General features: G+C 58.5%; 1 protein-coding gene across 10 annotated transcripts in view; it reads right to left on the bottom strand.

Moving 5' to 3' along the window:
• The window catches only part of HDAC5 (histone deacetylase 5), a 106,457-nt gene that overhangs the window by 49,324 nt on the left and 40,421 nt on the right, over window positions 1-16,712 (bottom strand). The window contains exon 1 of one of the 10 annotated variants that reach the window (XM_048830414.2): window positions 11,316-11,410. The exons of the other annotated variants lie outside the window; for them this stretch is intronic. The gene's annotated coding sequence lies outside the window, so the exon portion shown is untranslated. Of the gene's footprint in view, window positions 1-11,315; window positions 11,411-16,712 lie in introns of those variants that run through there. 10 annotated transcript variants of the gene reach the window in all.

Raw genomic sequence — 16,712 nt, 5'->3', positions numbered from 1 at the left:
TGTGTGGATGGTAGGAGGGGTTGGGCTCAGACCTGAGTCAGAGCTGGGGTTAGCATGCAGGGCAGACAGACCCTTAGGCGGCACTATCAAATATGAATGAATAACCATCCGAGGAGGGAGAGCTTCCCAACAGGAGTGGAGCAAACAACCGAACTGGATTAAGATGGACCTCGATATGTGTATGAACAGGAGGATATGACAGGGCTGCCGTGAGGTAACAGGGGCCTGGGCTCCTAGACCCAGGGAATCCCAGACCTATATTAGTGAGGGACAGCATGAAATATTATTATACATACGTGACGGACTATATATAGCGTGCAACATATTGGGGGAAGGCATGACCTTTTCGTTAAAACACCGCACTGGATATCAGAAGAGTTATATTCTATTCCCAGTCAGGTCACTGCCTTGCCGCGTGACCTTGGGGAAGTCACTTTCCTCATTGTGTCATGCCTCAGTTTTCCCATCTATAAAAGCAGGGCAATCCTATTTGACCCAGAGCGTTTGACACTTTGTTCTCATCTGTGATCGCCAATGCTATGGACACAAGTACCCTACTAGTGAAACGCAGCTCCGAGCTATCCCCATCTCCACGCGCTCCAATTCTCAGCCCCGTGCAACTCCGACGATATTGAACCTGTGTTCTTATTTTCTCCCCTGCTCCCCACAACGTTGCTCTACTGACTGGATGACAGCCTCCTCCCAAGCCAGGAATAGAACCCAGGAGTCCTGGGGACGGATCGCACACACCACAGCCCTTATGCAGAAAAGTATGCCGGTTAAAGTCAATGGGGTGGCTTGCGTGAGTAAAAGATACTGGATCAGGCCCACCGCTCTGAGGCTTTTTCAAGGCCTTCTTAAGACTGCCCTATACTGGGGTTTGAAAGGCCTCCAGGATCCCAGGGTCAGAAGAAAGCTGATCCCAGCCCCAGGGCCTGTAGTATGCCTGGCTCCAGAGCGAATGCCCCTTTGCATTCTGAAAGCCCTTTTTCCATTCTGGGAACCTGGCCCACGTTCTCCCCTCCCACGGGGGAAGGAGCCAGCTGGGCTTACTGAGCAATACGTGGAGGGGAAGGGGGTCACAACCCCCCGCCCCTGGGTTGAGAACCCCTGCCCTAGTCCGTCCTCACGAACGTTGAAAAGACCCACTGAATTCCCTGGAAGTTAGGAACCTAAACGCCTTTTAGGCCTCGATACCCTCTGGCCTATATTTTATAAAGCGGCCCATGATTTTTGGGGGGGTCCAAACTGAGACACCTTATATGTGCCTAGGCCCCCATCAGCTTCTGAAGCCTTCAGCCGGAAACCGTGGCTGCTTGGTCTTGCCTGGAAATCAGACCCCAGGTGCAGCCAGAATCGGTGCCACATCTGGAAGCGACAGCCAAGACTTTTGACCAGAGGATCCGAATGTTAAGCGCGTAATTTCACATTCCAGCCCTTGGGGACCTGGTCTGTTCAGCAGAGAGGCCACATCCTCCCCCCACCTCCGTCAATTCCCTGCCACCTCTATGGGGTTTGCAGGGTCCTCGGCCCTTTGCAAAGATCAGGTCGTTTATTTAGAAGCAGCCCTGAGGGTTTAGGAGGTTTCCAGTGGTGGGCTGCACGCGGCTCCACCATGGCACTGATTCTCCAGCGCCCATTCCGATCCGCACCCAACGGGAGAAGAACCCTGTTCTCCGATCCGAGCGGTAACCTTGTGCCCGGCTGTGAACGCCTGCCCGCGGTGCAGGGCAATGGGTGACTGGGCCCAGCAGGGCATGTCTAGCGCAGAAACCCGGAGTAAAGCTGTCTTCTCTGCCTTGTGACCTAAGCTCTCCCAGGGCTGTCTTCCCCTTTCATTTACTGCGCTCGCTCCTAATGAAGGAGGCCCCGGCACACGGTCACACCCAGGCCGTAGCAAAATTACCCCTTGCTGACAACGGGTGCGGCTGCCCAGGGGATGCCGCTGCGGCTTGGCAGGGCTTGGGGCAGACGGCCAGCGGTAGGTCCGGACTCTGCCCACGCCTGCGCCAAGTGGCACGTAGCCGCTGTTCTGCGGGATGGCCGGGAGGCACCAAGCTGGCTTTGGAAGAGAAAGCGGACATGGAACCTCACCCGTCTGCCCAGCGAGTGCCCCGCACCGGAATAGGAAGCTAGGACCATGGGTTTGGCCATTCCCAGCCGTGAACACCAAATGCACCGTCAGCTCCCTAACCAGCTGTACGGGAGAACAAAGAGGCTCCAGCCCGGCCTCCAGCACAGGGAATCCGTCCATCGGCGAGCCTGTGCCCTCCTTCGGCGGGCTTGTGGTCGCCGGCTCAGAGCAGCCAGCTCAGTGGGACCTCCCTCCAGCTTTCCTGACCTGGCCGGTGCATCTCCCTCCTTGCCACAAGACATTCGGTGTAATGAATAGTCAGACTTCCCTCCTCGATAAGGTGCTTCGCAGGAGGATCCCAAAGCACTTTCCGAGGCTGGGAGCCAGGACTCCTGGGTTCTATTCCTGACTTGGGAGGGCAGCGTGGTCTAGTCAGGAGAGCAAGGGAAGTCAGGACTCCTGGGTTCTATCCCCAGCTCTACCTCGACTTGCTTAGTCAAGTCCTGGCATCTCGCTTTCCCCAGGCCACCTGTGGGAAGCCCTTTTAAGGTGAACCGCATGACCTGTGCGCTAAACGTCAGTGCAGATGATGTAAGCCCCGTGCAGGGCAGAGAAGCCGGGACTGAATTTCCGTCTCCCTTCAGGGCCACTGGCAGGGCTGGCCCCACGCTGGCTAAAAGCAGGCCCCAGCCTGCAGAGCTTCCGAGAGAAGCGATGTTCCCTGGCACGGACTCCCACACCGGATGCCAGGGAGTCGAAGGGCAAGAGGGCTGCTCAGCCGTGCTGCCCGGTGACGCCACCAGAGCAGTCCTCCGGCACCCAACCGTGACGCTGTGATGATCCAGCCCTTCGCTGAGCCAGGGGCTGAGCCTGCTCTCCATTGTGCCGGCCGTTCACGCAACACCAACCCCGCCTCCCCCTGCCAGGAGCGCGGACAATTCCAGCTTTGCTGTGGCAGAAATCTCCTCCGTGTGCTCTGGCTGTGGGGACAGCGCTGAGCTATGGGGGGGTCTTGGAAAAGATGAGGGAAATCAGAATTCCCTCACGTTTTGGTCCTCATTTCCTGAGCCAATTGGGCTGGACGTTAGCAGAGAATCCTACCTGGAAGCCGCCCGGCATAACCTCCCTCCGCCCAGCTTTCTTCAGCAGTGGACCTCAAAGCACATTAAAGTGGAGGTCGGTATCTTTGTCCGCATATTACAGATGGAGAAACTGAGGCCCAGAGAGGCAGAATGAGTTGCCCGAGGTCATCTAGCAGGTCACGGGAATAGAACTCAGGTCTCTCCAGTCCCAGTCCAGTACTCTAGGCACTAGGCAATGCTGCCTTACGCATCCATAACTCCCTTATTCGTACCGGCATCGGTATGGGAGGGAGCGCCCTTCGTCAGTTAGAAGGGTGGGGAATGGGAATCACGACCCCTAGGTTTATTTCCACTTCTAGGAGCACAGCCTGGCAGCTAGAGCAGCCCTCTGGGAGTCCCCGGTTCTCTTCCCGACCCTGCCAATGACCCGCCACGTGCTCCGAGGCACGTTACTGCTCCTCTCTGGGCCTCAGCGTCCCCTTCCAATGCGGATCCATTCTGAGAGGAGAAGAGACAATGAGTGGCAGTAAATCTCCATACAATGCTCTGGGGCCTTTGTGACAGGGCTGTATTTCACTAGCAGCATGCATCTGACTGTACGTTATTACTCCGACTACTGCGGCCATGCTTAAAAGCCCCAGCTGAGATCAGGGCCCACTGTGCTAGGAGACAGTCCGTGCCCTGGTGAGCTCAAGATCGGCCAAGGCAAGCCCAGCAACAGGCTGGCTGTTCGTTACTCCCAGATGATTGACAGGGAACCAAGGCCCAGGGAGATTAAAGGATCTGCCCAGGGCCGTACAAGGAGTCGGCGATGGAGCCGAGAACTGACTCGAGCTCTCCAGTCCTGGTTGCGGGGTCTGCCCCAGAAAGCAGGGGTGGTGATGAATGATGGTCATGAAAAATCTGACCCAGCTGCCGAAACAAGGGGATATTCTGCTCCCCAAGCCCTCAAGAGGCATCGGTAAAACTGCCTAGCATAGCCCCGCGGGGACAGGAGCCCCCTTTCCCAGATGGGAAAGCCAAGGCGCAGAGAGCCAGGAGGCCGGTGTCTCCAGATGCTTCCACGTCTAGACAGCCAGCGTGGGCGTGCCTCTGGTCAGAGGGCCCGCAGCTCCCAGTGACTTTGACACTCAGAGCCCCTGGAAAACAGATCTAAAGAGTCTCACAGCAGATCCCTAAAAAACTACCGGCCACTGCAGCCTTGATCTCCCGCCCAAGGGGGCGCAGAGAGCACAGTGCAGAACCCAGGCGTCCTGGCTCCCAGTCCACCCCCACAGCACTAGCCCTCACTGTGCTAAGCCCGTCCACTGCAAGCGGCCCCCTTGCAACGGGGCAGGCCCCTGGAAATTGGGAGAGAAGGGCCCCGGCCGGCAAGCGCTGTGCAGTCCCCCCTTCCCCTCCCCGGGAGCCGGGCCTGGCCCGCGCTGCGGATGAATGGAGCTGAGTTGCCACTGCGGTCGTGAGTAACCGCCTTGCCGACGCAAGCCCATTTGTATGCGAGCGGCGGGGCCGGCATACTTGAATGAACAACTTGTTCTAAGCCAAACAGGAAGTCGGGGGCGGTGGATGGGGGGCGGGGAGGGGAGGATGGCCTGGAATATCAATGCCCCTTTTCCCCCATCTTGGATCATTCCTCAAGACGCCCTGACGCTGACGGATGGAAGGACGGACGCGGCTCGGCTACCACACCAAGCCGAGACAGAGCCTCCCCCCTGCGCCCGCCGGCAGCCGCACTAGCTGATTGGCACGCTGGGCGCATCCGCAGCTCCAGCCCAGGCTCCTTCCCTGGTGCCAGCACGCCCTGGCAGAGGGAGGGATGGGAGGCAGCCGAGCCTCTTGGCTGGCCCTCTCCGGGGCGTGGAGCCACCGTGGGGCTGCGGGGATCGCTCGGTCGTCCAGCAGCCACACAGAATGCGGCGGGGTGCGGGTTTCCAGCCGCCCTCGCTTTGCTGCACAACGTGTGTGCATGTGTACTGCACGTGTGCGTTCCTGACTACCCTCGCTTTGCTGCACAATGTGTGTACTGCACGTGTGCGTTCCTGACTACCCTCGCTTTGCTGCACAATGTGTGTACTACACGTGTGCGTTCCTGACTACCCTCGCTTTGCTGCACAATGTGTGTACTACACGTGTGCGTTCCTGACTACCCTCGCTTTGCTGCATGTGTGTGTGTGTACTACACGTGTGCGTTCCCACCTACCCCCCCGTTTGCTGTGCGATGCAGGCATGGGATGTGCGTGTGTGTATGTGAGTGTTCCCAGCTACCCTCCATTTGCTTCACCCTCTGCATTCAGGGCTGACTGGGAAGAGGGGGGCAGGCGGGCTGGATCCGGGGGCTGCCATGGGCCCAGGGCAAATTCCCCTGGTGCTGGGGGCCGGGGGACAGACATACACCATCCCACATCACCAGGGTGTAAAGGTGAGCAGGTAGCCGCTCACACAGAGCACTTGCTATTTTGCCAGGCTCCAGAGAAGCCCAGAATCCAGATGGTGCTTTGGTGGCCCTGCAGGCTTGTGGCTCCTGAGAAGGGCAGCCCAGAACAAGGGACACCAGCATGAAACACCGATGGGGCTTGGCACCCCCTCCTCCCCAAGCAGGACAGCTCCCCCTTTACTGCAGCTCAGACCCATCACAGGCTCCCCATCCCCTCTGCGCCCACCGTCCCCTCAGCTCCCGCTCCCGGATGCATGCATCCATTCTGGGTCTCTGCTGCCCTACGTGCCTGCTCTACCCAGCTGTAAACAGCTGCATGAGGGGGTCCTCGAGCGGCTGGCATTTCCAGCAAGGCCGGGTCACGAGGGCTGAGAGGAGAATGGCCCAGAGGAGGACTGGAGATTGTGCACCTGGGTGTTGGCTTGCAAGGAAGAGGGATGAAGGGGAAGGGGCAGGATGGCTCAGTGGTTAGGGCACTAGCCAGCGACTCTGGAGCCCGGGATTTAGCGTGTGGGGAGGTTAAACCACGGAGGACGCTCTGGGAATGGGGGGTGGGGGGAGGCAGATACCCTTACACCTTAGTGGCTGAGATCCCACACCAAGACAGGGGAGAACTCTCCCTTGCCTCAACAGCACCAGGGCAAGGAGTCTAAAAATAATCCTGACCTTGCAGCAGATGGAAGGGGGCAGCCTGGGCCAGCCCCTGCCAAATGTGCACTTAGCCCTGCTTAGAAGTGGCTTTCTCTGGCCAGAGGGTGAACAGCCTTGCTGGCTCCCGAGAGAGCCCAACACCCGCCTGGGGGAAGCTGCAAGAGTTCACAGCTGGCATCCCATGATGGGAGGTCGGGCCGGCCAGCAGCAGGGCATGTGCGGTGGGGCAGGCGGCGGGGAGCTGCCCAGCCCACGGCTCCGTCGGGCGCAGCTACGGACTATAGCCTAGGACGGTGAGGCAGAGAGGATGGCCGGCCCAGTGGGTAGATATCCGACACAGATAGCCCGATCTACGGCCAGGGAGCCACTAGCCACCCAGGGTAGATATCCGACACGCTTGCTACACGGCAGGGCAGACCACGCTGCCCCCTTCACCTCGGCGAGCCGCACGGGGCAGCAAAAGGATTCTGAGCGAAGGGACCGACCAGCAAGGGGCTCGAACCAAATCACATCACAGCCGAGGCCCGGCTGCACTTCAGCTCCCAGGAAGTTGCTTCCAATCCCAGCGCCGCCGTGAGAAAAGTACGGGGCACCTTGCCGACCTGCGCCATGCTCCCATCACCTCCACTCGGAGCCCCTCTGGAAGTGGGCTATATAGAGGAGGCCCCCCAGAGCGGGCCAGGCTCCAGTGAGCTCTGGGGGGAGCAAGGTGACTAGCTCCACCTCTCTATAACCATCACAGCACCCGCTCTTTTGGAGAGCCTGTCCTCATCCCTAGTCAGTTACTCCCCATCTCCCAAACCTGGACGGTCCAGTCCCTGCTGGGGTAGCAGCAGGGCTTAATGTGTAATGAAAGGTGTCAGGGCTCAAAGCAATTTTTTTACTTTCATAACTGATGCTGCAAGCCCAGAGGTGCCGGGGGCTGTGAACGGCCAGGCCCAGAGGTGCCGGGGGCTGTGAACGACCAGGCCCAGAGGTGCCGGGGGCTGTGAACGACCAGGCCCAGAGGTGCCGGGGCTCAGCCCTGGTACAAATTAAGCACTGGGCAGTAGGAGTCCTCTGCTGGAGGCGAGTGCATGTATTTGCTGAGATCCGGTTCCCACCCGAGCAAGGCTCCTTGGAAAGCGTTTGCCCCGATGCACATGGTTATCGGGTGCTAATCAGAACAAGCCCCACCCACACATCACATTGTCTGCACTGCACCTTCATCCCCAGCAAAAACACAGATAATAGTCGTCAGAAAGTGGGCTGAACAAAAAACCCCAGGTCAGAACCCTGGGAACTTTCATCTCAGGCGCTGAACTTGGTGACTGGGCATCACATTTACACCTAAGCACTGCTGCCCCCTACTTGGTGACATAGAACTGTTTACCTGTGTGTCATAGGCCCTATATGGCTAACAGAGAATCTTCAGCTCCAGTGCCTGTGCTGTCTGAGTTCTCGCCCCGCTGCTGCTGCGCAATCCCCAGTGGCCACAGAGCCTCTCTGCAAAGCAGCCAGGTTGCCGGCTGCACGGGTCCGAGAAATTCGTTTGCATACTAGCCCCGCTGCTCTTACATGGCATAACCAGCGCTCTCGGGTACGTGTCTGGGATCCTCTGGGTCCTCCCTACACTGGGTATTTGTGGCACAACCCTGGGCACGAGCAGGCTGGCTACCTGGTACAACCACGCAGAGCCCTGCAGAGGGGCTGGTACCACAACTGCCTCCGTGGGCCCCTCTCCCACCCCGTACGCCTCCGGCGCCCTGGTCAGCGAAAGGCAGGGCCGACCCTCTCCCACCGCCTCCCCAAAAGGGGAAGGGAAATTCCACGGCAAAGCCCCAGGGAGCCGAGGAGGAGCAGGAGCGGCCTCTCTCCCCTGACAGCCCCAATTAGACGCATGTAAAAATACAAGAGCCAGCGTTTGTGGTCTGGAAAGATGATCCACCCAGGTCCACGCCTTGCACACACACCCAGTCATTTTCCAAGGGTGTGACAGAAAAGCGTGCGCTGCCCTCAACCGTCTCCCTCTTTCACTGGGAGGGGAGCGGGGACACCGTGGGGCCAGAGCACTGGAAGATCCAGGGCCTTCCATCCTTTCCTTACCGTTATATATGACAGCAGCACCCAAGGGTGCTGGGTGCTGCAGAGACAGGCCCTACTCAAAGAGCCGAAGACAACACCAGGCAGGAGGGGGAACTGTCCCAGTTTTACAGTGGGACACTGAGGGGCAGAGAAATTCAGTGGTTTGCCCACGGTCACACACAGGGAGTCAAGAAGCAAAGCTGGGAATAAATCCCAGATCTCCTAAACCCTCGTCTAGGGCTGGGACCACACCACCATCTCCAGGCCCCTAACTTCACCCGTCACCATCCCAGTGGTTAGGGTGCTGACCTATGACTTGGGAGAGGTGGGTGCAAACCTCTGCTCAGTCACAGACTCTGTGATCCTGGGCATGTCACCTAGCCTCTTCGTGCCTCGGTTTCCCATCTGTACAATACAGATAACAGCGCTGCCCTGCTTCACAGGGGGGAGTGAAAATAAATACACCGAAGAGCGTGAGGTGCTTGGATATCACAGTAATTGGGGGCCAGCTAAGTACCCAAAATAAACAGTCACCCCAGTCCCTGGGCTAAATTACAGCTGGGCAAAAACAGATTACCTGACCACTACCGCAGTGCTCTACCCACTAGGCCATGCTACTGCTGCAAAGGAATGTTCAAAGCCAGACTGATGGGGGGTGGTAGCAAAACGGCCGGCCGGCAGTTTCATCCTGCACTGAGTCTATTTTCAGGAGTTTTACAACCCACCTCAAAACTCCCTAGCAGGCGGTGCTTGCCAGCCTCTGGTTTTGCTGCCATGACCCTGGTTTACGACGGTCGTCACCAGAAACGCTCGGTGTATTTTTACCCTTTGAGCCCGACTCTTCTCTGCACCTGGCCGTTTTGTTCCAGTGGAGAGACTCCTGATTTATGGGAGTGAGAATCAGGCTCTACAGAAAATCCAGGCCCTGTGAGTTCAGCTTCACTCTTAGTTTAGAACGGCGTCTCTTTAAAAGAGCCCGTGAAGGTTTGAAGGGGAAGAAAACAGCTTTGTAAACAAACCATGCAATCAAACCACCGCTGTGGCCAGGGATTGCGGTAGCCACGGGTCCATCTGAGAGTGGAATCTACCTCCCCCGAGCTGGGCCAGTCGCTTTGGGAGGCTGCGTCAGAGCCAGGTTGGCAACCTCTGAAAGCAACAGTGGTGAGATCATCGGGGTCAAAGGAAAGGTTGCTGGGTCGTGGAACATCTCGAGGTGACAGAAGTACGGGGCACGGAGGGCAGATCCCAAGGGGTCCCCATGCCGCCTCGGGAACCCAGCACAGTTGGTGCCAGTCCTGTGACTCCAAAGCCCTTGGAGAGATTTCCTCAGTTTCTTTAAGGGAAAGGAATTCGTCTCCGAGCTCAGTCTTGGCGTCTGTGTTGATTCAATCCCCCCGCCGAGAAAACCCCCAGCCAGGATAATAATAGATTTGGAATTTTGTCCAAAAGGTCTCGAGAGCACTTTGCAAACGGTAAACCCGAGCGGCGCATCGGGGTTACCCCACCCTACCATCCGGCGGGATTGAGCCGCCGAGTGGGGAACCGACTTGCTCTGTGTCACGTAGCGGGCCTTTGGCATAGCTGGGACGAGAACCCAGGAGTCCTGCTTCCCTGGCCCCTGCTCTAAGCACGAAGCAGGAGCTGAGCCCCTGAAAGAAAACCCGGGAGTGCTGGCTCTCCGGCCCCGGGTTCCAACCCACTAGCTGGCCCTTGCACCCTGCTTTTGAAATCCAGAGCACTCCAGGTCTGGCCCCCTAAAAACCCAGGGAAGAAATTCAGCCTGCACGAGGCATCAGGTGCAGGATCCCGGTTTTTAAAGAGATCCCCACTGAACAGCCACCTCCTGAAACCTGCATTGGTTTGCTGGGCATAGACACTTCTGCACTATCCCCCTGCTGGGACAGGCTGGGTGCTCCCCTCCGCCCCGCCCTACCATCCCCCCACCGCACCCCCTGCTGGGACAGGCTGGGTGCTTCCCCCCCCCCGCCCCACCCCACCAGCGCTACCATCCCCCCACCGCACCCCCTGCTGGGACAGGCTGGGTGCTCCCCCCCCCGGCCCCGTCAGCGCTACCATCCCCCCACCGCACCCCTAGCTGGGACAGGCTGGGTGCTCCCCCCATCAGTGCAACCATATCCGCACTGCACCCCCTCCTGGGGAGACAGGGACTGCGAAAGGACGAGTATACAAAGCTCAGATTTCCTTGAAGGAAGGCGCAAATCCCTCCTGCGTTTTTCCCTCCCTGGTCTGCCCCACCCCTGGGCAGTCTGAGGCGCAGGGAAGTCTCGGCCACGCCTGGAAGCGAGGGACACTCCTCAGGGGTGGCAGGCACTCTGGGGAGAGGGATTTACGTAGGTAGGAAGCCCCCGACAAACAGGCTCCCACTGCTTTAATTGGGACCAAGGGGACCTCGCACCTGACACTTGCAAGCAATTAATTTTCCACTCCAAGGAGATGGTGCAATTCTTCTTCAGCAGCAGGGACAATACCCAGCTGCAAGCGCCCAAGGAAACAGCTCTGAGGACTGCCCAGAGAGGGTCTGCAAGGCCAGGGGAGAGGCTGCTGGCGGGAGCCTCCTCCCCACGGAGCAGTGACAGCAGGGCGAGCCCCTGCAGGGAAGACTCAGGGCCAGAATCACTCTGTGCAGGGGGGCGAACCAGGATGCTCTGTCCTCCTGAAATGTCCCTCTCCTCCAAAAGAGCTACGAACATTGCAAACCCATCGGAGCCTGCTCCAGACAGGTGGGCCGGGGCGCGGGGGGGAGCAGATAAAGACACACAGAGCATTTCCCCCCAAGGATCTGAAAGCCCCCTGGACAAAAGCATTAAAATATTATGCACAGAAAGGGACTTGCCCAAGGTCACACAGCATATCAGTGGCAGAGCTGGGAAGAGACTCAAGCAGTCCTGCCACCTAACTCTAGCCACTAGGCCACACTCTCCCACATCCTGAATCCCCAGTCCCTCTATGAATAAGGCTGCTTATTTAGGTGCTTAAATGGGAAACTGACCTCCTTGCGGGTGAGTCGGGGTGAGAATCTAGCCCCAAGTGCTGAACACTTAAGAAAATTCTGGCTTGGATGGCCCTGTGCCTCAGTTTCCCCACCTGTAAAACAGAGGTGACACCGTACAGGAATCAATGCTGCACGCCAAACGCAGGCGGCGAGAGCAGGCTGGGGAGGGACACCGCGGGGGACAGGGGGAGCCTCTGGTTGGAAGCAACCACCCAGCACCTGAGCTCCCAGCAGCCCCTCAGAGGTCACCCAGCGCCCCAGCCATGCAGGCCTCCAAGCACCTCGCACTCACTGCTGGACTCCAGCCTCCCAACATCCCTGTGACGGAGGGGAGTGGATCCATCAGCTTGCCCAAGGCCAGTGGCAAGCCCTTGAGGTCCAGCCCGGGGCCCTCTCCTCCCTCATGGCTTGGACAGCTGGTGGCAGTGAGGACTAGGAACCCAACGCTGCGTCTCACTGGAGCCCCAGGGCCAGGAGCACAGCTTCCCTGCAGGGCACGGGGCGACTTTAGCCTCCGCCTGTCTGGGCTCTCCCCGGCCCCGCTGCTCTGCCATTGAAACTTCTCCCCTGCTGAGAGAAGGGCCCAAACCAAACGCCCTGGCAGCTTCCCCGGGGGCCGAACCAGAACCCCAGCCGCCAGGGCTCTGAGCGAGGCAGCAGCGGTTCCCAGGCTCTGCTCAGAGCCGAGTGGATGCAGCTGATTGCAGAACTACCAGCAGGGTTTAAAACCTGCGGCCGCCAGGAGCAGCTTCCACTGGGAGGCGTCGCCCAGCGTTATAGGGGATTTTACACTTGCTGCACGATGCCCCGGCGTTAGCTATTTCCAGATCAGAGAAAGTTTTCTCCAGACCTTGACGGGCCTTGAGGGCAGCCGCCGGCCAGCACTGGACCTGTCCAGTTCCCTCCCTGGCTAGGACTGGATCCCCCACCCTTCACGTCCCCTGCAGCGGCCACGTCGGGGTGATACCTTCCCCGGCCCATCCAAGAGGCCGGGAAACTATCACGCCTTCCCCCTGGGGCCTGGAGCCTTGTTTACACAAGAATCACAAGATCTTGCTGAGTTGAATTGGTTTATGAGTTGAATTGGTTTATAAACTGGTTGGCTAACAGGGGCCACCCTGCGCGAACACTTCTCTCCCGTGAACAGCCATGTAGCTAAGGCTGGACGGCAGGGAGGCAGGGCATAAAGCATGGCTGGCCTTGTGGTTAAAAGCCCTGGCCTCAAACTTGGAAGACGGTGCGTCCTATCTCTGCCACAGACTCCCTGCATGTCACCTCTCGGTACAACGGCTGGTCCCTTCTCCCACTGTTTCGATAGTCAATTCCCCGGGACAGGGGCTGTCTTTTGCCAGGCGTACGTATAGCACCAGGCACATGGGGCCGTGATCTCGGCTGGGGCCGCTGGAGGTTACTGCAGTACAGAACACCCTGGGCGAAGACAGGGAGGTTAGCGGCCCGGCGTGGCATCCTTGGTGGGGTCAGATCTTATCTCCACCATGCAGAGAGGGATGATTAACTGCTGTGTGCCTCCCGGGCCTTTACACAGGACCAAAGAAATAAACCATACAGCTAAGGCTGGTGAACCTGCTCTACCTCTCCTTCCCAGCCGGCTGCCTGGCAAGGCCATGGCACGGCAAGAGCGCAGCTTCCTTCCCGCAACAAACACAGCTGCCAGGCTCCGCAGTGGAGCGGGATGAGAGCAGCGCTTGCTGCCAAGCTGGCAGCGAAAAGCAGCTTAAAACTCAGCTCTAAAAATACCGGCCCGGTATTCTTAGCCGCTGGCATGCTTTCGAAAGCGCCCTACATGATCACATCGCCACCGGGAATAGCCGGATTGAGAAATCAAGCGAGCGGGTCTGGAGCCACCAGAGCGAGTCCACTATCGCAGCTGGCCCATTTTCACCAGCGTAAACCAGGAGTGAGCGCCACCCAGGCCTCTGGACTCACACCAGTGACGGGGATCACGCTCAGGGGATCGGTCTTTGCCAATCGCACCCCAACTGCCCAGGAGTGCTCTTCCTGCCAGCAAAAGCAGGGAGTCTGGTGGGATCTGATGTCTGTAAGACACAAGAGGGTGGCAACTCAGGCGAGGAAGGGGGCTTGGGTCACAGGAGACCTGGTGGCCCAGACACACTCCCTGGGGGGCCCTACGCACGTCACACTAGGGTATATTTTCGAAAGGGCTGGGGCCTCTTTCTCCGGAGAGCAGTGCCAGAGGGGTCACCGTAGCTGCCACTGGGGGCTGAGGATTTCGGAAAATCTGGGCTCAGTTGTGGGGGGTTGAGCCCTTGAAAAACCAGCCTCCGTGTCCCAGAATCCCTCTCTGCTGTCCGCCCAGTCTCTCTAGACGGTAAGCTCCTGGGGGCCAGTGCTGTCTCACTACATCTCTGCAGTACCTGGCACGCTTTGGGGGGGAGGCCCTAGGGGTTGCTTCAGTTCAAATCACACACACACACACACACACGACCAGGATAAGCGGGCTGCCCTAGCGACAGCCTGACTAGGCAAGGACTGCCTCTCACGCCGCGCTTGGGTACGATCGGGACCCTTGGGTGGCACCGAAATATAAATCGTTAACAGGTCAGTACACAGGGGGTTTCTCTCTCTCCCGTCTCTGCTCCTTCCGTCAGTCTCCTCTCTGCATTTCTCTCTCTCCTGTTTTCGGATCCACTTCCACCTCCCCGGCGATTTTTTCCCCTTCCCCTGCTGTCATAGACACACACACCCCGCCGAGCACAACCTGAGCCCAATAACATTCAAGGCGGAGTCACAAGTACCCAGCCTGGGCTGGCTTTGCAATCCAGCACCCCGGGGTGGCCGGTCCCTCGCTCTGACAGCTGTTTCGGGGGGGGAGAGGAGACATTTCAACCCGTCTGGCAGCACAGGGCTGGTGAGTGAGAATCAGCAAGTGACAGTGTCCAGCCTGAAATAAAGGAGATACAACATCACTCCACCCACCATGAGCCACACAGCCCAGTGGGCAGATTCCCCAGTTATCACAGCCCCAGCTTGACATATCTAGGAGGCAGATTACTTTTATTCCAGTAGCACCGCGGCCACAGTCAAAATCAGGGCCCTCCGTGCTGGGCGCTGCGTAGACAGCTGGTGAGAGACAGCCCTGCCTGAGAGAGCTCCCACTTGAAAACAGAGTGAGAAGGGAAACTGAGTCGCAGAGAGGTTAAAGTGACTGGCCGAAGATCACCCAGCAAGGCAGTGGCCGAGGTGGGAATGGAACGCAGGTCTGCAGACCCCTTGTCTGGTTACCCTTCTCCTGACATGCCCCTCTTTTCTCCCTTGCAGGGCAGGGTTGAACCTTGTGTACTGCGTCCTGGGGACACCCAGACAGCTCTGCGGAGAGGCTCGGACTGGCCTGCCTCAGCCCTGATGAGCAGCGAGGGTAACAGCAGCCCAGACGGTACGCACACTGCAATCCCACAGCCTAGCAGGTTGTAAAACCAGCGCAGGGCTTTTCCCAAGGCAACAGCCCCGGAAACATTCAGCAGCGTAAAAGCCAGCCGGGTTTTCACAGCGACAAAAGTCACTGCTGTGAAATGGGAATTTCAATAGCTGGGATGGGGATCTCTCAGCACCGCCCGTTATGGTTTGGCTCAGATCACTTTACAAGGGTAGGTCAGCACCTCTAGCTGCTATCAGGCAGGGGAGAGAGTCTCCAACCTAGTGGGTGGCATACGTCAGGAGACCCAGGGTCCATTCCCAGCTCTTCCACTGAGCTGATGAGCGACTTCTGGCAAGTGGCCTCCTCTCCCATCCCACAGCTGTCTTGTCTATTTATCCTAGGAACTCTCTGGGGCCGGGGCCATCTTTCACTGTGTGTTTGTACAGCACAGAGCACAATCAGGCCTTTAGTCACTTCTGTAACATAAACAAGATATGGGGAAACTGAGGCACGGAGACGCTGAATGACTTGCCCAAGGCCACAGAGTGAGTCAGTGGCCAGGAATGGAACCTAGGTCTCCTGGTTTTTCCTGCCACTCCCCACGACCCCACTGCCTCCAGCCCCTGGTTCCTGACCTGCAGTACCTCTTATTGTGCACCACTCCCATCCCTCTACAGAGACACTAACCCTGACCGACAAGATGCTGTGCTATCCCAAACCCCCGTCTCTGCCCCGCCTGCTGTCTGCTCCTCCCAAACTAGCCCCAGACTCGGCCAGGAGAAGCCAACACACAGTGTGGACCAAGACCCGGTGGGAGCCATCAGATCCAATCCCCTTCTGACTCTTGTGTGTAGCGTGCCAAGGGGCCTGCTGCCCTCCACCCCAGAGCTGGCTGCATTTTAGCGTTGATCATTTCTGAGGCAGTTTGGAGCAAAATGCTGTAGAAACGCCATCTCAAACGTGCCTCTAGTTTTGCGGGCCTCAGTTCTTGGGTGCCCCGATTTAAGACACAGAGGGTATGTCTATACCGCACACTGGGCCCGGGTCTGTAGGACCCAGGTTTGTGGCCTTGGCATTTCCAACCCCGTGCCGGAGCATCCACACTGCATTGTAAACCTGGGTTGGCAGTTGCTGGGTCTCTCAGCCACGTCCGCACTGCACCACACAGACCTTCTGACTCGGGACTGCGACTTGAGCTGCGTGCCCCCTGCAAAAGGACGGGGCTTTGGACCCGAGTGCCAGCAGGACTCAGGCTCTGACAAGCCCCCTTCGCAGGGTCCTAGTTCCCGAGTGCACGCCAATCCAAGTCAGACTGAGGTGCGTGTGGGCGGAAGGGGGGCTTGGACTCAGACCCGAGTCTGGGCTTAGCATGCAGTGTACACGAACCCCAGGGTTAACTCCTTTGCCATCTTTCCTCTCACCCCCACAATGAAAGGGGAGAGGGGTGGAATATCACTTGAAACGTCCCATGTGGAGTCTCCGGCCTTTCCCCCTGCCCCGTGACCGCCTGTTTATCCCAGAAGGTTACAAGGTTTCTATTTGAAACGTGTGTTTACATTCCACATTCCTCCCCCTCTAAAAAAAAAATCCTTTATTAGCACGGCCCGGCGATGCTGTGCGAGTGCCCTCGGAGATGCCAAGCCGGTGAGCTGGCCGGAGCGGCCCTGCATTCCCGGCCCTCTGGTTTTGCAGACAGGGTGACTCACGGCTGGCGAACGGCGACTTGCGCTCCTTTTAAACATTCGCACCGAGGGGCCGACGCACGAGCTTCCCTTGGACACAAGCAGCAAGACGGATGGGGTTTCCGTGCCGACCCCCCACCCAGGCATGATCAGACGCGCCGCGTCCATTTCCATGACGGGAGGGCGCCCATCCGGGATGCGCTTTGTAACTTCACGGCTCAGCAGTGCTTAGAGCCCGATCGCGCCTCGTTCAGCACCTCCCCCGGGCGACACGCACCGAGCAGAGCTCAACCCAGGGCCCGCAGGTTGCTGCGC

This window comes from Caretta caretta, chromosome 27, assembly GCF_965140235.1.
Source record: "Caretta caretta isolate rCarCar2 chromosome 27, rCarCar1.hap1, whole genome shotgun sequence".
Lineage (NCBI taxonomy): Eukaryota > Metazoa > Chordata > Testudines > Cheloniidae > Caretta > Caretta caretta.
The sequence above is the reverse complement of the archived record's forward strand: the minus strand, read 5'-3'. Positions and strand labels throughout refer to the sequence as shown.